Genomic DNA, 17742 nt, shown 5'->3' on the forward strand with positions numbered 1-17742 from the left:
GCTTCATCTGAGCAGGTAAATGACACTGTGGGGCTGTAGGCACACTATCAATGAACACTTGTTTCAAATTTGAAGAAGACTGCTCAAAGTATGACCATTCTACAGTGTTTTTACCATGAAGAGATCCAGGCGGAGCTCCAAATGACAAGTGGGTCACTCTGCTTCAAAACAGTACTGTCAGTGATCAAACAACACTCAGCCAGCTTCAAACATTGTACCTTATTGAAATCAGGTGTGATTATGATAGCTGATGTTGTTTATGACACAGAAACACCATAAAATATCACCAAATAAAGCCATATGAAACGTGAAACTTATGATCCCACTTTCTAGACGGTATATCTCAGGCAAAAATAGTGGTAGGAGTGAGACTCTTACCTTTTATAAAAGAGCTAAGTTCCCGCTAACAGCTCCGCATAAGATCGCAAGTAATCCTTTAACTTTTCCCATCGAAAAACGGCATGACATGACTTGTCACAGCTCATCGCAATTTTGGACTTTGTGTGTTTAGGCTGCTCTGGTGCGAAATCCATAAGAAATAAAAGATGTTATTTTTGAAAAGTCGAGAGCTTCCTGAATCCGGCAATACCAAACATCACATGGTTTGATGACGTAGTGCGCCTGGGAGATACCATTTAACAGAGATGGGGGGGAGCGAGGACGTCGGCATCCTGGCGGAGTTAGAGAGGTTAAAACCAGCCGCAATCAACTGGACCAGCTGAGTTGCAGGTGACACCATTAGCTGCCTTGAGTCGAGGTCAGACCGGTCAGTTCAAAGTGCTGCAACTTTTCTCTGCAACGTTCTAAAACGGTTTCATCATGTTGTGTATCTTTGGTCTGAACTGGGCTTTGAGAATTAAAAGTTTGTTGCTCTTTGAGAAGGTGTACATGCAATATTATGCTCTTTGTATGTTAGGAAGTGGTGGGGTAAGTTCACAATCACTGAATTGTCCTTGACAAGAGAAATACAGTTTATGAAGTCGCTCCTTTAATGTCATTCTCCTGAAATCATCCGACTGTTACACTGCTGCAAAAACATTCCTGCTCAGCAGAAGTGTTTCCTGCACACATAAATCTGAATAAAAACTGTCGGGCATTACCCTAACAGCTCTGATGCTCAAATAATATACATGTATATTACAAAATGAGCAAGAGAAGACTTGTCAATGTCCCTCGGATGGGTGCGGCATCGTTAGTTAAGCTTCACTGATGCTGATAAGAGCCAAAATGTAATTTACTAAACAGTTGGAGTCAGTCGCTGTCTGATTGATTAGTGTCTCTTTGCAACATTGGCCCTCGACGTGATTTCTCTCCTCTTCAGCCTGTGTTTCAGTCGGACAGGGAGGGATTTGAGTCCTTATGTTCAGTCACATGTACATGTCTTACAGCCTGAGGCACCTCAGAGCGGGAACAGCCTCCACATGAAAAATGAAGGAGTGGTCGGAGAGGGAAAAATCCTGTAAAGAGCAGCATAGAAATAAAACTCAGCATCTGCAGTTTGTGCGAAAACAACTCTGTCAAGCAAACGCACGCCGGCCTCGATGTGTTTTTCTTTCCCGGCAGCACCGGCACCCTGGGGGGAGCAAAATAGTCCCGAGACATTTTCCCTCGCCAGACGCCATTATTCAAAAAGTACTTTAGCAAAGTACATTTTCCAACTGCTGCTTATCCAGGCAGAGTTGATGAAGCGTGCATGCACTTTTGTCGCAGCGACCACCGGAGCAGCTGGGGGTAAACTGCCTCGCTAAATGGGACTTTGACAGTAACTGTTAAGGTAAAGGAGTGTTACCCTTTTTCTGGTCATGCTTTTCACCTGCAACTACCTCTCCGTGTTCGGCTGCACGTCACATGACCTCCGCATAATCTCAAAAAAGTCTGAAGCAAAGGAGGGAATGCTTTTATGTGTTATAAAATGCTTTTCTTCTGGCGGCTACCTTCAACTCCAGCTGAGGCTTTTAAACTCACTGTGTGCACAAAGAGCGCCTCGGCTTTCTTATCTCTGAACCAGGCTTCATCCTTGACTCCTCTGAGCTTCGTTTTTTAAATATTTACTGCAAAATGAAACGAGCACACGCTCAGATGTCCTTCACTGAAGTCCAGCTATTTTCCTGTGAAGTTGGGAACACTTTCATCATCAAGGACGATAAAGAAATTTGTTCTGTTGACCTCGATGGAAGGATTTATCCTCAAGTGTTACAGCACCTTTCAAGTGTGAGACAGATTTGTGGTTTGTCATTATGTGGGCTTTACGTCTGACATGATGTTTCCTGTCTAAACCAGAGGAAAGACACAAAGAAGCCTGACATCATGTTTTAAACTGGAGTTAAAGGGCCATTTCCCCAAAAAATATTCCATTACTTTGTGTCTGAGCCAGACATTCAGTCTCATGTTGCTCTGCAACCTGTTTCCATCCTGTAGAATACTGTATGTGGCATGATGTTTTCAGTTGTCCATCGGTCCATCCCGTTCTCGTGAACACAGTATCTCAAGAATGCCTTAAGGGAATTTCAAATTTGGCACGAACATCCACTGGACTCAACAATAAACTCATTAGATTTTGGTGGTCATAGGTGAAAGGCCTCAATCACTTTAATCTCATCTGTCTCATTCTTGCTAATGCGATATCTTAAGAATGCCTTGAGGGAATTTCAAATTTGGCACAAACATCCACTGGAGTCAACAATAAACTTATTAGATTTTGGTGGTCATAGATCGCTATAATCTGGTCAAAGATCAAGGTCACTGTGAAACTGCATTTGTCCCATTCACATGAACATGATATCTTAACGACACCTTGAGAATTTGGGAATTTCTTCAGATTTGGCAAAAACATCCACTTGGACTCAAACATGAACTGACCTTGCATGTGTCTAATTCTCATGAACATGATATCTCAAGAACACCTAGAAGAATTTTCCTCAAATTTGGCACAAACATCCACTTGGACTCAACGATAAACTGATTAGATGTCGGTGGTCAAAGGTCAAGATCATCATGACCTCGCATCCATCTCATTATTGCAAAAGCAACATCTCAAGAACACCTTGAGGGAATTTCCTCAAATTTGGCACAAACATCCACTTGGACTCAAAGATAAACTGATTAGATGTCGGTGGTCAAAGGTCAAGATCATCGTGACCTTGCATCCATCTCATTATTGCAACAGCAACATCTCAAGAACACCTTGAGGGAATTTCCTCAGCTTTGGCACAAATGTCAGACATGAGCATACACTGTAACTGCAACTAGACTGGTGGGCGAAAGCAACAGGAATGAGGCTAAAAACCCAGAAATTTATTAGCATTTTAGCACTCTTTGTTCCCTCACCTCAGTTTTTTGGCCTTGGCCTTTTTGACCTTGAGGGAATTTCCTCAAATTGGGGGCCGACGTCCACCTGGACTCAGCAATGAAATGAGTCGAATTTGGTAGTCAAAGGTCAAAGATCAAGGTCACTGTAGCCTTCAAGGCATGTTTTTGGCCATAACTCAAGAATTCAAATGATAATAATGAGAGAAATTCACACAAATGTCTCATAATAGGATTTCAGTAAGACAACTCATGTTTTAAATGTTTATTTTAACAGCAGAAGAGTTTGGCGTCTGGACTCCGGCCTCATCGCTCAACGCAGATATGGTTACATGAGATATTGGGCAGTGATGATTAAGTATTTCCCCCTTTAGATGGAGCCTGCAGGTGGATGTTGGTGGAAGTGGACTGAAAGACTGACATACGACGTGTGTGTATGAATCAGTGCAGCTCAAGTTGGCTGCCTGAACTAGCTTGCAGGTGTCGCCCCATATAATGAAGAAGTGACATTTTATATCTAAAAGATCAAAGGTCAACTTCACCGTGACATCATAATGTTCTACAGAAACAGTTTTCTGGCCGTTACTGTCATATCTCAGGAACAGAAGGAAATACTAAATGGTAGGATACTGAATTGCTGACATTAATCTTGGGTGTCCATCTTGAAACTGTGCTGATGGCGGTAGTTCTAGTTTAAAAGAACAGGTTGTCTGAACCTGATTTTCCCCAGATGCATTTAAAACTTGTGTCCTGCTGCAAAAAGTCCCTGATGCACCACACCAGTTGTAAACCACTCCAGAATGTGTGTGAATGTGTGTGTGTGTCCCCTGCGACATTTTCCCCCAGAGTGCAGTAAATTGTCATCGCCTGCAGGAGCAAGGTCCAGTGAGTCAGGCAGGCTTGAATTACTAAATCTTTTCCTCAAAACAACAAAAAGAAGCCAATCGTATATAATTGTTACTCAATAAAACATCCCCATGTTGAGAACCTCTGGCTTCAAAATCCTCGATTAGTGAACGAGGCATTCGTTCTCCCTATTGTGAGGCTTTTATCAGTCAACGCCAGGAGAAACATACACACAAATGTGAGAAATTATTCAGATCTAAGTGTCTAATCAAGCATCATGGAGGAACACAGTATGTTGGTGTTGTGTGTCCAAGGTGCAAATCAGAAGCACTTCAAACACTCACGTATGCAGATCAGTTAATTGGAAAGACGTGTCAGGAAAGGATGGGATGAAATAATGATATCTCAAGGGGATGAACGGACGGTCGAATGGAAATCGATAAAGATTTTAAACTGGAAGTTGTCATGGTGAGGAACCCAGGGAGCGAGACTCAAGGTGGGGTCAATGACTCGACGAGGAAGCTTCATTGTCCCCCCTGTGGTTTCTGTAATGAGAGAGGAGGCAGAACAAATGGGTTTGATGGGAGGGATGTGAGAACTGATACAAGTGGGAAAGAAAGAGTTTAGACACACCTGTATACTGTTAACAATGAGAACAAGGTGTGGTTTCTGTTTTCTCATCTCACTACATTGACCTCATTCAGTTGTTCAGTTCTGGACTTAAACTGAATTTTGAAAAATAGTTCAGTACAGACGCTAAGCATTTATGTGATTAGCTTACTTTAGCATAAAGAGCTAGCTTGGCAAGCTACATCACATAATTCCCCTTATGCCTCTACGCTGGCAATAGCCACGGCCAGAGGCAGTATATTTTAGGGTTGTTCGTCCATCCCATTCTCATGAACGCAATCTTTCAAGAACACCTGAGCATATATTAAGGGTTAGGGTCACTGCGACCTTGTCTGTCTCAGTGGACTCAATGATGAACTGTTCAGAATTTGGTGGCCAAAGGTCACTGTGACCTTGCATCCAACTTTTTCTTGTGAAAGCAACATCTTAAGAGAATCCTTGATGGGATTTTTTCAAATGTGGCACAGATTTCTTCATATTTGGCACGAATTTCTTCAAATTTGGCACCAACGGCCACTTTGAGGCAATGATGAACTGATAAGAACCTGGTGGTCAAAGGGTGATGTTATTGTGACCTTGTGTTCATCTCATTCTTGAAATCTCAAGAACATCTGCAGGATTTTTTTTTTTCCAAATTTGGCAAAAACATCCACTCAGACTCGACGATGAACTGATAACAATTTGGTGGTCAAAGGTCACTGTGACCTTGCATCCAACTTTTTCTTGAGAAAGTGACATCTTAAGTGAATCCTTGATGGGATTTTTTTCAAATGTGGCACAGATTTCTTCAAATTTGGCACAAATTTCTTCAAATCTGGCCACTTTGAGTCAATGATGAACTGATAAGAATTTGGTGGTCAAAGGGTGATGTTATTGTGACCTTGTGTTCATCTCATTCTTGTGAACATGATATCTCAAGAACAAATTTGGCAAAAACATCTTTGAATCCATCTAATTCTTGCAAATGCCATATTTCAAGGGGAACCTTTAAGGAATTTCTTTTAATTTGGCACAAATTAACGTCCACTTTGACTCAACAACAATGAACTGATTGGAATTTTGTGGTCAAGGATGAATTAATTAGAATTTGGTGGTCAAAGGTCAAGGTCACTGTGACCTTGCATCTGTCTCATTCTCATGAACATAATATCTCAAGAACACTGTGAAGGACTTTCCTCAAATTTGGCACAAACATCCACTTGGACTCAGCAATGTATCAGCAATGTACCAATAGACTTTGGTGGTCGTAGGTCAAAGGTCAAGGTCTCTATGATCTCATCTGTCTCATTCTTGGGAAAGTGTTATTTCAAGAACACCTTGAAGAAATCTTTTCAAATTTGGCACAAACATCTTCGTAGATTCAACAATGAACTGATTATATTTTGGTGGTCAAGGATGAATTGATTAGAATTTGTTGGCCAAAGGTCAAGGTCACTGTTACCTTGTATTTGTCCCATTCACATGAACATCATATCTCAACAACACCTTGAGAATTTGGGAATTTCTTCAAATATGGCACAAACATCCACTTGGACTCAAACATGAACTGACCTTGCATCTGTCTCATAATTGCAAAAGCAACATCTCAAGAACACCTTGAGGCAGGAATGAGGCTTTCTTTTAATTTGGCACAAATTAACGTCCACTTTGGCTCAACAACAATGAACTGATTGGAATGTTGTGGTCAAAGGTCAAGGTCATGGTGACCCTGCGTCCGTCTCTCTTTCGTGTGAGCATGATATCTCAAGAACACCTTGAGTCAGCAGTTAATGACAATAAAACAGTTAACAAAACAGATTTTTCAACAACTGTGAATCACCACAACTATGAGAGGTCCTTCAGTATACAGTCATTCATTTGTATACAAAATATTAGGCTGATTGGCACAGTAGTTTATGAGATTAGCTGCAGACAGACAGATACAGACACTCACACAACAACTCTGGGTGGTGCCCTAGGCGGCTGTCTATGCCAACTACAGGAAGCACCGCCACTGGCTGCTGCTTGTATACAGTAATAACTGAGGGAACTTTCTCTCTTTTTCCCTCTCCCTGTTATAGCTCTGGCCTGTAATGACCTTTACTGTGAAAAGGTTGTGTTGAGGGATTTTAAACTGCCTCTCTGAACCTCTAGGGCACAGCAACACTAAGAAATAACACTGTGGTAAATCCTGAAGTGTCATTCCAATTCTGCCACTGTATGGGCTCACACAGAAAACAATAAGCTCAGGTGTTTTGGCATGCTGCAGGCGCATGTTGCCCTTTCGACTGTCAGGGACAGGAAATGTTTTCACTTTATTTGGAACATCAGCTGATATTGTCAGGATGCGGAGTTGAAGGAGATCAAAAAGGTAGCGTGTATTGTGGCCTTAAAAAGAGTAAAAACACTAGATTCAGAAAGAGTAGTTCCAGATTTAGAGAAACAAGCATATTTACATTCACATCATTTGTATGCAAAGTATGGAGCTGGTGTCAGCACATGGTTAGCCTAGCTTAGCATAAAAACATAAAGTAAGGGAAAGTGCAGCTAGCTTGGCTTTGTTCATCTCTGACCTTTGACCTTTTGGGTATGTCATGTCAACACTTTAACATTTTATCCTATTAGACACTATCTTGCATGGTGTGAAATTTTGTCATGATTAGCTTATGAGTTTCTGCAAAAACGTGTTTTTTTTTAGGTCACAGTGACCTTGACTTTTTACCCTTTGCCACCAAATTCTGATCAGCTCTTTGTTGAGTCCAAATGGCTGTTTTTGCCAAATATGACAAAATTCCCACATGGTGGTTTTGAGATATCATGCTCACAAGAAACAGATGAACACAAGGTCACAATAACATTGCCCTTTGACCACCAAATTCTTATCAGTTCATCATTGACTTGAAGTGGCCATTGGTGCCAAATTTGAAAAAAGGTTCCCTCAAGGTGCTCTTGAGATATCATGCTCACAAGAAAGAGAGAGACGGATGCAAGGTCACCATGACCTTGACCCTTGACCACCAAATTCTGATCAGCTCTTTATTGAGTCTAAATGGCTGTTTTTGCAAAAAAAAAATCAGGAAATTCCAACACAGTGCTCTTGAGATATTATGCTCACAAGAAAGAGATAAACACAAGGTCACAATAACATCGCCCTTTGACCACCAAATTCTTATCAGTACATCATTGACTTCAAATTCGTGCCAAATTTGAAGAAATTTGTGCCAAATTTGAAAAAAAGATTCCCTCAAGGTGCTCTTGAGATATCATGTTCACAAGAATGAGACAGACAAGGTTGCAGTGACCTCACCCTCTAGCGTATGATTACCAAAATTTCATCAAATCATTGTTGAGTGAACGTTTGTGCCAAATTTGAAAAAAAGGTTCCCTCAAGGTGCTCTTGAGATATCACGTTCACAAGAATGAGACAGACAAGGTTGCAGTGACCTCACCCTCTAGCGTATGATTACCAAAATTTTATTGAATAATTGTTGAGTGAACGTTTGTGCCAAATTTGAAGAAATTCCCTCTTGAAATATTGTGTTTATGAGAATGGGATGGATGAACCACCCAGTTAGATACTTTCGTGGCTGTCTTTGTGTAAATGAGCCGACCTCTTGACTGTCTGATGTATGTTTTCTCCCAGTTTCACAAACTCTGCATGATAGAAACGTCATCAACACGCCCTCGCGCCGTTTCATGTCCAATCCAACCGATTTGGACATTTGCATTCTTGCATGCAGCTCCTCCGGGTAGTGTCTAGATAACTTAAGGTTTGCAGTGCATGTGTGAAAGAGGCTTAATAAAAGCAGCAGCTTTGATCCACTTGAGTCCAAGATTTTTCTTTTGATAGCAGTCCTAATAAAAAAATTGCCGGAGCAGCATTTTTATCTCATTTGTTTCCTAGATTGGCTCATCCAGGCTCCCATACTTTGATTGCCATATCTGTCTATTAGATGTGACAACCTGGCAGCACAGTAAGAGGTGTTATGTTTCCTTGATGATGCCTGCTGTTTTTCATCTTACCAGCCTTTTCTTTGCAATAATTGAAGCCGATATAATAGCAGTCAATAAATCCATATCTTTTTGTGTAGAGCAGTTTTTATCACAGTAGCGCCACAAACAAAGCTTTGCTAATCTTGGTGTCTTCTGTCTCCAGCACAGCCGCACACAAGTTGAGCTAATCAGATCAGCAGCAGGAGCATTTCCTGTTGTGTACACAGAGTTTTGAGGATGACGAATCCAAATTCTGGCTTCTGCAAAACTTGAAAGAACAATTCTGAACTTTCAAAGCAGAGCAGAGAGAGAGATTTCAGCTGTAAGCCTGCTGCCTTTAATTGCACCTCTGGACAGTCTGAAACATATAAAAAGGAAAGTGTTGCAGCAGAACAAGTGCCAGGGGTTTGTCCTTAGGGTTTAGAGCAGCTCATCGTGTCTCCTCTGTCTTCCACACTAGCCGACAGGTGTACTCATGTGAAATGTGAGCAGGCATTGATCAGGTCGGAGCTGGAGGCCTGTGGGGGCATCCGACACCGCCCCGGCAGATCTTTTAACGCCGGGGCTCGAGTTACGAAGGCAGAGGACAAATGAAAGAGCCGTCTCTTATGTTTGTCAGTGGAGGAGAGTGTTGTTTAATAATAGATCTATGCAGAGAGGCGGGACGAAGCGCTCCTACGGGGGACGCAATCAATCCCCTGCTTGTAGACTCCCATCTAGAAGCAAAGTCTTAAGTCATAAAAGTCAGCAGTAAAAGACTCAGACATTTAGACTTCTTTACAAACATGCAGCCGCCTCGATCCCCAGTGAAAGTCAGCGTGTTAATTAGGCAACAAACCTGATTAGCTGGACCTGACTGCTGCAGTTTACTGGACCACAACTAGACATTTGTCTGAGAAACAAGAGCTCCTCTGTGGCTCATCACACAGAGCAGGAGAGTTCAGATAGTTGCAGGAGAAGCACCTTTCAGGAAGTGATTAATAAACTAAACTCAGAGCTGGCAGACTTGTCCTAATGGGACATTTCAACTGAACTGCTCCAGTTGGAGCCAAACTCATGAACAAATCAGGAACTAAATCTTTTTGTAGAGCAGCTATGTTTGTGTTTCTGCCACAACCTTGAAGAGGAAACTGGCTGCTTTTGGCTGTACTGTGTGTTTGAAGGTGGAACGGGAGATTAAAGATACCAGACAGACAAAAATCACCACTAGAAAATGTTGGAATTGAACATTTTTGCAGACCACAAATATGTTGCTGTCTGTTACTGTTTTAACACTGAGGATAGTGCCACAAAAAGTAGTTATTTTTCACCAGGGCATAGCTGCATTTCTTGACAGGATCATGTGAAGAAGAGCAGTCCTTTTTACAGAGACGTTGCTGAGTTTCCAGCTGGGATAGTGCTACAAAAGTTGTTTTATTTATTCATTTTTTAATGAGACATTGCTGCATTTCTAGCTGGGATAACGCCACAAAGAGCGGTAATTTTTTACAGACATCACCGCATTTCCAGCAAGGACAGTGCCACAAAAAGTGGTGGTTTTTAACTGAGACATCACTGCATTTCCAGCTGGGATCATGTCAAGAAGAACAGTCCTTTTTACAGAGACGTTGCTGAGTTTCCAGCTGGGATAGTGCCACAAAAGTTGTTTTATTTATTCATTTTCCAATGAGCAATAGCTGCATTTCTAGCTGGGATAACACCACGAAGAGCCGTTATTTTTTACAGAGACATCACAGCATTTCTAGCGAGGATGGTGCCACAAAAAGTGGTCATTTTTAAGTGAGACATCGCTGAGTTTCCAGCTGGGATAGTGCTACAAAAGTTGTTTTATTTATTCATTTTTTAATGAGACATTGCTGCATTTCTAGCTGGGATAACGCCACAAAGAGCGGTAATTTTTTACAGACATCACCGCATTTCCAGCAAGGACAGTGCCACAAAAAGTGGTGGTTTTTAACTGAGACATCACTGCATTTCCAGCCAGGATCGTGTCAAGAAGAGCAGACCTTTTTACAGAGACATAGCTGCATTTCCAGCTGGGATAGTGCTAAAAAAGTTGTTTTATTTATTCATTTTTTTAATGAGAAATTGCTGCATTTCTAGCTGGGATAACGCCACGAAGAGCCGTCATTTTTTACAGACACATCGCTGCATTTCCAGCGAGGATAGTGCCACAAAAAGAGATGTTCTTTTCCACATCGAAGGCTTCTCCAGCTGTGAATGTGCAACCAAACAGGATTCGCTTTTACAGCTACAGACCACTGTTGTGTTTTAGGGACAGATCGCTGTTTGTGGTGTTTTTTGTGACCAGTTGCTGTGTTTTTACTGAGGCATTGCGGCGTTTCCTGCCAGGATAGTGCCAGGAAAAGCAGTTGTATTTTACAGAGACATTGTTGCATTTCCTGTCAGGATGTTGCCATGAGTGGTTGTTTTGCCAGACAAGTCAATGCAGTGATTCACGTTTCTTAATTGGAGTGCTTGGCATTCAATAGAACATATCATATGCACTTGACAAGACACCGTGACACGGCCCCTTCTCACTACTGCTGTAATATCCTTTTCTCTTCCTTCTGCCATTTTGTCTCTCATCTCTTTGTCCCTATCATTTGTCTTTCTCTGCCTGTCTTTATTCCCCCCCTTCCCCTCCTGTCCCTCCCTCTCTTTCCTACCTGTCAGTATTATCATCTGCCCTGCTCCACCTCTCCTCCCTCCTCCCTCCTCCCCGTCAAAGCTTTTGGAAGTGAGGCTCATTTAGTTGACAGCCGCCCGGTCAGCTGTCAGCTTCGTCTGTCCGTCTGCTTCAGGGCTTCCTGCAGGTTGCCGTTATCTTGTATTTTTTTCAGACACTCTGGTCTCTCGCACAGCAGGCTGTTTTCTATTTTTAGAGCAGAATCATGTTGTTAGTTAATAATGTGGAAACATCGACCAAAACCAGGCTGGAAACAGACAGACAGTAAACATGTTGCAGTGCTTTCATTTCTAAATTAAAGTCAAAATTAGGTTATTGCCAAAAAGGCGGCTCAGTTGCCAGAGGGAAATGTTGGCATTGTACGTCTCTGCAAACCATGGATACGTTACATTTGTATGTTTCATACATCTCATATCAATGTCTCTAAAATGACAGATTACATGTGTATGAGCTGACTGTTGTTGAGAAGTGGAGCGGATGATGAATGATGTGACGCCTCGGCAGGGCGGTTGCCACACTGCAGACCACTGCTAGAGACCAACAATCAGCAACACCTGTTGATTTTAAGTGAGCCAACACTTAAAGGCTTAGAGTTACGCATAATTAAGGGCATGGACACAAGCTGTCTGCCAGTAGTGTCCCCTTTGTCCAAATATGGTCACTTCTGACTTCAACAAGCCAAGATGGTGTCGACCAACATGTTGAACTTGAGGCTTCAAAACAGGAGCCCACAAACCTTTGGGTGAAGTCACGCTAGCTTATGTACATGGTTTCCAGCAGTGAGCAAAAAGCTGGTGTAAGCCATGGTTGTATTTCCAGCTGCAACTCTGCCCCCCTCTAAGCTGCAGACCACTGTTTCAGATCAACAAACTTACTAGTGGCAACTGTGCAAAAAAAAAAAAGAGTCTGTTTTTAAGTGAGCCATTGCTGCATTTCCAGCAGCCACTGTGCCACAAAAGCAGGTGTAATTTAGTCAGCCATCACTGTGTTTCCAGCTGCTGCTTTTCTACCCATGAATCTACCCAGAGATGCAGGCTGCTATGTTGCAGACCACTGTTCGAAACCAGCAAACAGCAGGTGTTTTTTTGTAAGTCACTGCTGCATTTCCTATGCAACCAAAAGAGGTTATTTTTAGTGAACCATTGCTGCATTTCCAGCAGCAATTTTGCCTTCAAAATTGGGTGTTTCTTAGTGAGCCACTGCTGCTTGTTTTTTAAGCAAGCCATCGCTGTGTTTCCAGTGGCCATTTTGGCACAAAAAAATTGTGTTGTTTTTTTTAACGAGCCGTTGTTGCATTTCAAGCAGCAATTGTGTGAACAAAGGCAGGTTTTTTTTTTGAGCAAACTATCACTGCATTTCCAGCGGTGATTGTGCCACCAAATGTGGGTATTGACAGCCAAAACATGATCTTTTTCTTACCATAACTAAGTGATTTTTGTTCCTAGACATTACCTCAAGTTAACCACAGGTTGTTGAAATATGAAGAAACAAGCAACTGTTTTTTAACGAGCTGTTGCTGCATTTCCAGCGGCAATTGTGTGGACAAAAGCAGGTGTTTTTTTAGCAAGCCATCACTTCATTTCCAGCGGAAATTTTGGCGACCAAAAGTGGAGATAAATGGGGAAAAATTGGGTGTTTCTTAGTGATCCACTGCTGCATTTTCAGTGGCAATTGCATCACAAAAAAGGTTTTTTAGGCAAGCCATCGCTGCGTTTCCAGTGGCAGTTGTGTGGACAAAAGCAGGTGTTTTTAACAATTTTGGTGACCAAAAGTGGGTATTTATTGGTGAGCCATAATTGCATTTCCAGCAGCGATTGTGCCACCAAAAACAGTTTTGTTTTTTTTTATTATGAGCCATTGCTCCATTTCCAGCTGCAATTTTTGCCACCAAAGTGGGTATTTATTGGTGAGCCATAATTACATTTCCAGTGGTGAGTTTTTCAGAGGGCCATTGCTGCATTTCCAACGGTGACGGTGGCACTGAAAGTGTTTTTTAGCAAGGCATTGCTGTGTTTTCCAGCGGCCATTGTACTACAAAAAATTGTGTTTTTTTAAAAAGAGGGTAGTGCTGCATTTTTAGCTGCAATTGTGCCACCAAAAACTATTTTTTTAGAGGGCCATCACCACATTTCAAGCGGCCATTGTGCCACTAAAAGCAGGTTTTTTATAGTGAGCAATTGCTGCATTTCCGGCAGCAAATGTGCCACCAGAAACAACTTTTTTGAATGAGTCATTGCTGCATTTCCAACGGTGATTGTGGCACCAAAAGTGGGTGTTTTTCGTAAGCCATCGCTGCATTTCTAGCAGCCACTCCTAACCTTAAGTGAGTGATTTTTGTTCTTAAACATGACCTAAAGTTAACCCCAGTTTGTTGTGTTTGTATCCGCTACATAATGATATACAAACTTTACATTTCTTTTTGCAGAAATGTACAATGCCAAGTATTTCTCTGGCGTCGGCTGCATAAAGAAGTCTCCATGAATTAAACTGTGGGACCGAAATGAACATGGAAATGTCCCCAGCTGGAGCCAAAGTGTCCGAGAGCCAGACAGTGACCTTTGACTTCCATCTGGTGCAGTGTGAACATGGGTTCTGTGTCTTTCAGTGAGAAGTCTGTTTATCTCAAACTCAGATTGAGAAGACTCAGATTTAGAGGTTTTCCCACCCTGATGGGATTAGGAAAAATCTGATTTGAAGGTACATGACTCTTCTGACCTCCTGGCCTTTATTTTGAAGCACAGGCTCCTTCCTGCGTTAATCCTTTCCGGCTCTACACAGCCTGTCTCTCCTGCACGTACCGAAGTGCCTGATTTGCATTTGAACACATCACGCTCATTTCCAGACAGCAGCGTTGAACCCTGACGTGTGTGTGGGTTTGGTCTATATTTAGACCTAAACTTGTGTGAAGCCTGAATCAGCAGGCGGAGGACATCACAATGGAAGGCCAAAGTGCTCGTCGGCCAGGTGGGGGAGTGAGATAGAGGCGGGGAAGGAGTGAGAGAGGAGGAGGGAGGCGTGTGGTGTCCGTTTCAACAGCGGATAATTCATCATCTCAGTTTGGTTTGTAAAGAGTAACCTGCACGTTGTAGGTTATCAGGTTGTTTCGCGTCATTACAGAGCGGCAGCTCGTTACAGAGACGATAAAAGAGATAAAAGATGACGGATGGGAGAGGAAGTAAAACAGCGCGTAAAAATAGATTATTCTAATAAATGGAAATAACGTGACCTTGGGATTATAAGGTTCATCCTGTCTTGTCTTTTTAAGACTGAGTTAAAGCTTAAACGTGCTTCTGCTGACAGTCATTGATGTGCAGTATTTCAAGCCTGCAACGTGAGACAGTACCAATACCATCACGTAAGGATACTTCATTACATGCCATCGTACTGGGGTCAGAATCCTGTGGGTCTTTCTCAAAGCTGGAATGTGGCTGCCTCTGCATGACGACTGCTTGTCTTAACTATGTAATTATGAAAACTCTGTGTGTGTGTGTGTGTGTGTGTGTGTGTGTGTGTGTGTGTTCCGTGTTTTTCTCCTCACTGACTTGGTCAATCCATGTGAAATTTGGCACAGTGGTAGAGGGTCATGGGAGGATGCCAATGAAACAATATTACATCAATTGGCCAAAGGGGGGCGCTATAGCAACCCATTGAAATGTCAAACTTTGAATGGGCATATCTCATGCCCCGTATGTGGTAGAGACATGAAACTTTGCACAGAGATGCCTCTCCTCATGAGGAACACATTTGCCTCAAGAACCCATAACTTCCGCTTATATAGATTTTCCGCCATTTTGAATTGTTTGAAAAACACTTCAAATGGATCTCTTCCTAGGAAGTTTGAGCGATCTGCATGAAACTGGGTGAACATAATCTAGGGAGCAATATCTAAAGTTCCCTCTTGGCAAAAGTTGGAAAACTTCCTAAAACTGAGCTTCTATAAGGCAATGAATATTGCGGAGGGCGTGGCTCATCACATAAAGGTGTAGAACATCTCAAGGGTTTCACCCATCACCACGCAACTTTGTAGGCATATGACCACACATAATCTGAGGGGACCCCTCCATTATTGAGCCCATCAAACAAAATGGGGGCGCTAGAGAGCTCATTTCTTATCTAGGCCTAACCGCCATATGGATTTTTACTAAACTTGGTAGATATGTAGAACAGGACGCCTCAAGGTGACTGGAGAAATTTAACTCTAATTGGCAACTGGGTGGCGCTATAACAACAGAAAAATGCTTCAAAATGGCTAAAATGCGACCGATCGCTGTGGCTCCCCCTGTGGACCAATGTTGGTGTTGTTTCTGATGTTTGGTATGACTAAGTCATGGTATGGTATGGTAACTGTTCACACGGGCAACTTGCTCGCTAGTATCCGTAACGAATAAAAAGTTAATGAAACACCTGCCACAAGTAGGTTGCTGATTCGTCCAGTAGAGGGTCATGAGGAACCACTCACTGAGGGCCAGGTGTTTCTAGACGGGGGAGCACATTTTTTGACCGCAATGCCGAGCCTCGTCAAGTCAGGTGTGAAATTTGTACCCTTGAATGGTTTGTGGACAACCATTGTGTGTGAGCTCAGAGTTTCAAAACTTTCAGCTCATTTCAATCGGGAGAGACTCGTTCTGAGAGACAAGAATATTTATTTACATGTGCACATAAGTATGAGAAATGGGAAAAGTCTTTGGCGATTTGACCCCATTGTGATGTCATATATTCCAGGACGGTGGTAAAGACTTGGTAGATTAAGGAATTTATGGAGTCTAGACGCTGGTGGTGATGAGCTCGTCCTGGGCTCTGGATAAGGTGACCACGTCGGAGTAAGTCATCTTCCTGTTTTAACAGCAACCTTCTTTTTTTAACTTTGAGCACAAAATTAAGTTGTATGTCAAAAACGAAATAAAATTGGCCAACAGTGCGACAAATCAACATTATCAGAAAGTGACTCAGAACAATAAAATATATCATAAAAATGCCAGAATAAGGACTACATGTTCTACAATAAATGAGACTCAACATAAAGCGTCTTCAAGATTACGAAAATAAATTTGAAAGGAAATTGCATAGAATAAGTATCAACGTGTATATCAATCAAAATAATAATATATATACATATATAGTCATGTGTCATTGTTTCAGTGTGACAGCCGTGTGTGATTGTAAGTTTGATATCGTGCCAAAACATTGTCATGAATTTTAATGTGAATGACAGAGAGAGAAGTCAGAATGAAATTTGGTCTTTTTGATGTGTTTAAGTGGCTGGAGACTGTGTGTGTGTGTGTGTATGTGTTGCTTTGAAGCTGCAGCTGACTGACAGCCAGGCTGATTCAGTACAAACTAATTGAGCTCCATTAAATTAAGTCGAGGCTCCGCAGTTGAAGATTTCTCCTCGTATGGCACAGAAGGCCTGTTCGCCCTCGCTCAGAGTGCGTCTGGGAAATCTTTGATATGATTTACATAAAAGCACAGAGCCTGAGATCCAGTGACTCGTCTCTGTTCTCGTGGCTGTGAGTAATCAGAGCTCAGACGGGATGAATCACGTCGTGTGACAGTCAGAACGCCGCTGCTTTGTCTGTCTGAAGGCCGTTAAGACGAATCTTTTCTGAAGTTTCATGCAACAGTGAATGCAACGCTGACCTCTGACCTGATCTCATGAAGCCTTTAATAAACTGTTGGAATGACAAGAACAGGAGAGCAGCTCCTTACTATTAAAATGTTTAGTAAAGTTCTCAGTTCAGATTCAAACCGGTGTTGAGAGTCAAGTAGGCTTTACTTTGCTACTTTCTGCCTACAGCTCCTCGAGTTCAGTTCATATGTAGGGCAGTGAACGCGACTTCAAGTGGCACTACCCTGAAAAAATGTTGGCATTGTACGTTTCTGCAAACCAGTAATACGTTGCATTTGTACATTATGTAGCAACAACGTTACGGTTACCATGTGGTTAGGTTTAGGCACAAAAACCACCTGGTTATGGTTCGGAAAAAGGTAAAAGTTTGGCTTAAAATACCAGCTTTTTGTGGCACTATCCTGGCAGAAAGCACACCAATGTCTTGCTAAAATTCAACAGCTTTCTGTGGCACTATCCTGGCAGGAAACACACCAATGTCTTGCTGAAATTCAACAGCTTTTTGTGGCACTATCCTGGCAGGAAACACACCAATGTCTTGCTAAAATTCAACAGCTTTCTGTGGCACTATCCCGGCAGAAAACTTGGCAATGTCTCAGTAAAAAACAACCATTATTTATGGCACTATCCTGGCAGGAAATACAGCGATTTCTCAGTTAAAAAACAACTGCTT

At 42.1% G+C, this 17742-nt stretch overlaps 1 protein-coding gene across 2 annotated transcripts in view; it reads left to right on the forward strand.

Annotated features, from left to right (window-relative positions):
• sh3bp4a (SH3-domain binding protein 4a) overlaps nt 1-17742 on the forward strand; it is a 48594-nt gene that overhangs the window by 23135 nt on the left and 7717 nt on the right. The gene's annotated exons all lie outside the window — the stretch shown is intronic.

The sequence above is a fragment of the Epinephelus fuscoguttatus genome, linkage group LG24 (genome assembly GCF_011397635.1).
Source record: "Epinephelus fuscoguttatus linkage group LG24, E.fuscoguttatus.final_Chr_v1".
NCBI classification, from domain to species: Eukaryota; Metazoa; Chordata; class Actinopteri; order Perciformes; family Serranidae; genus Epinephelus; species Epinephelus fuscoguttatus.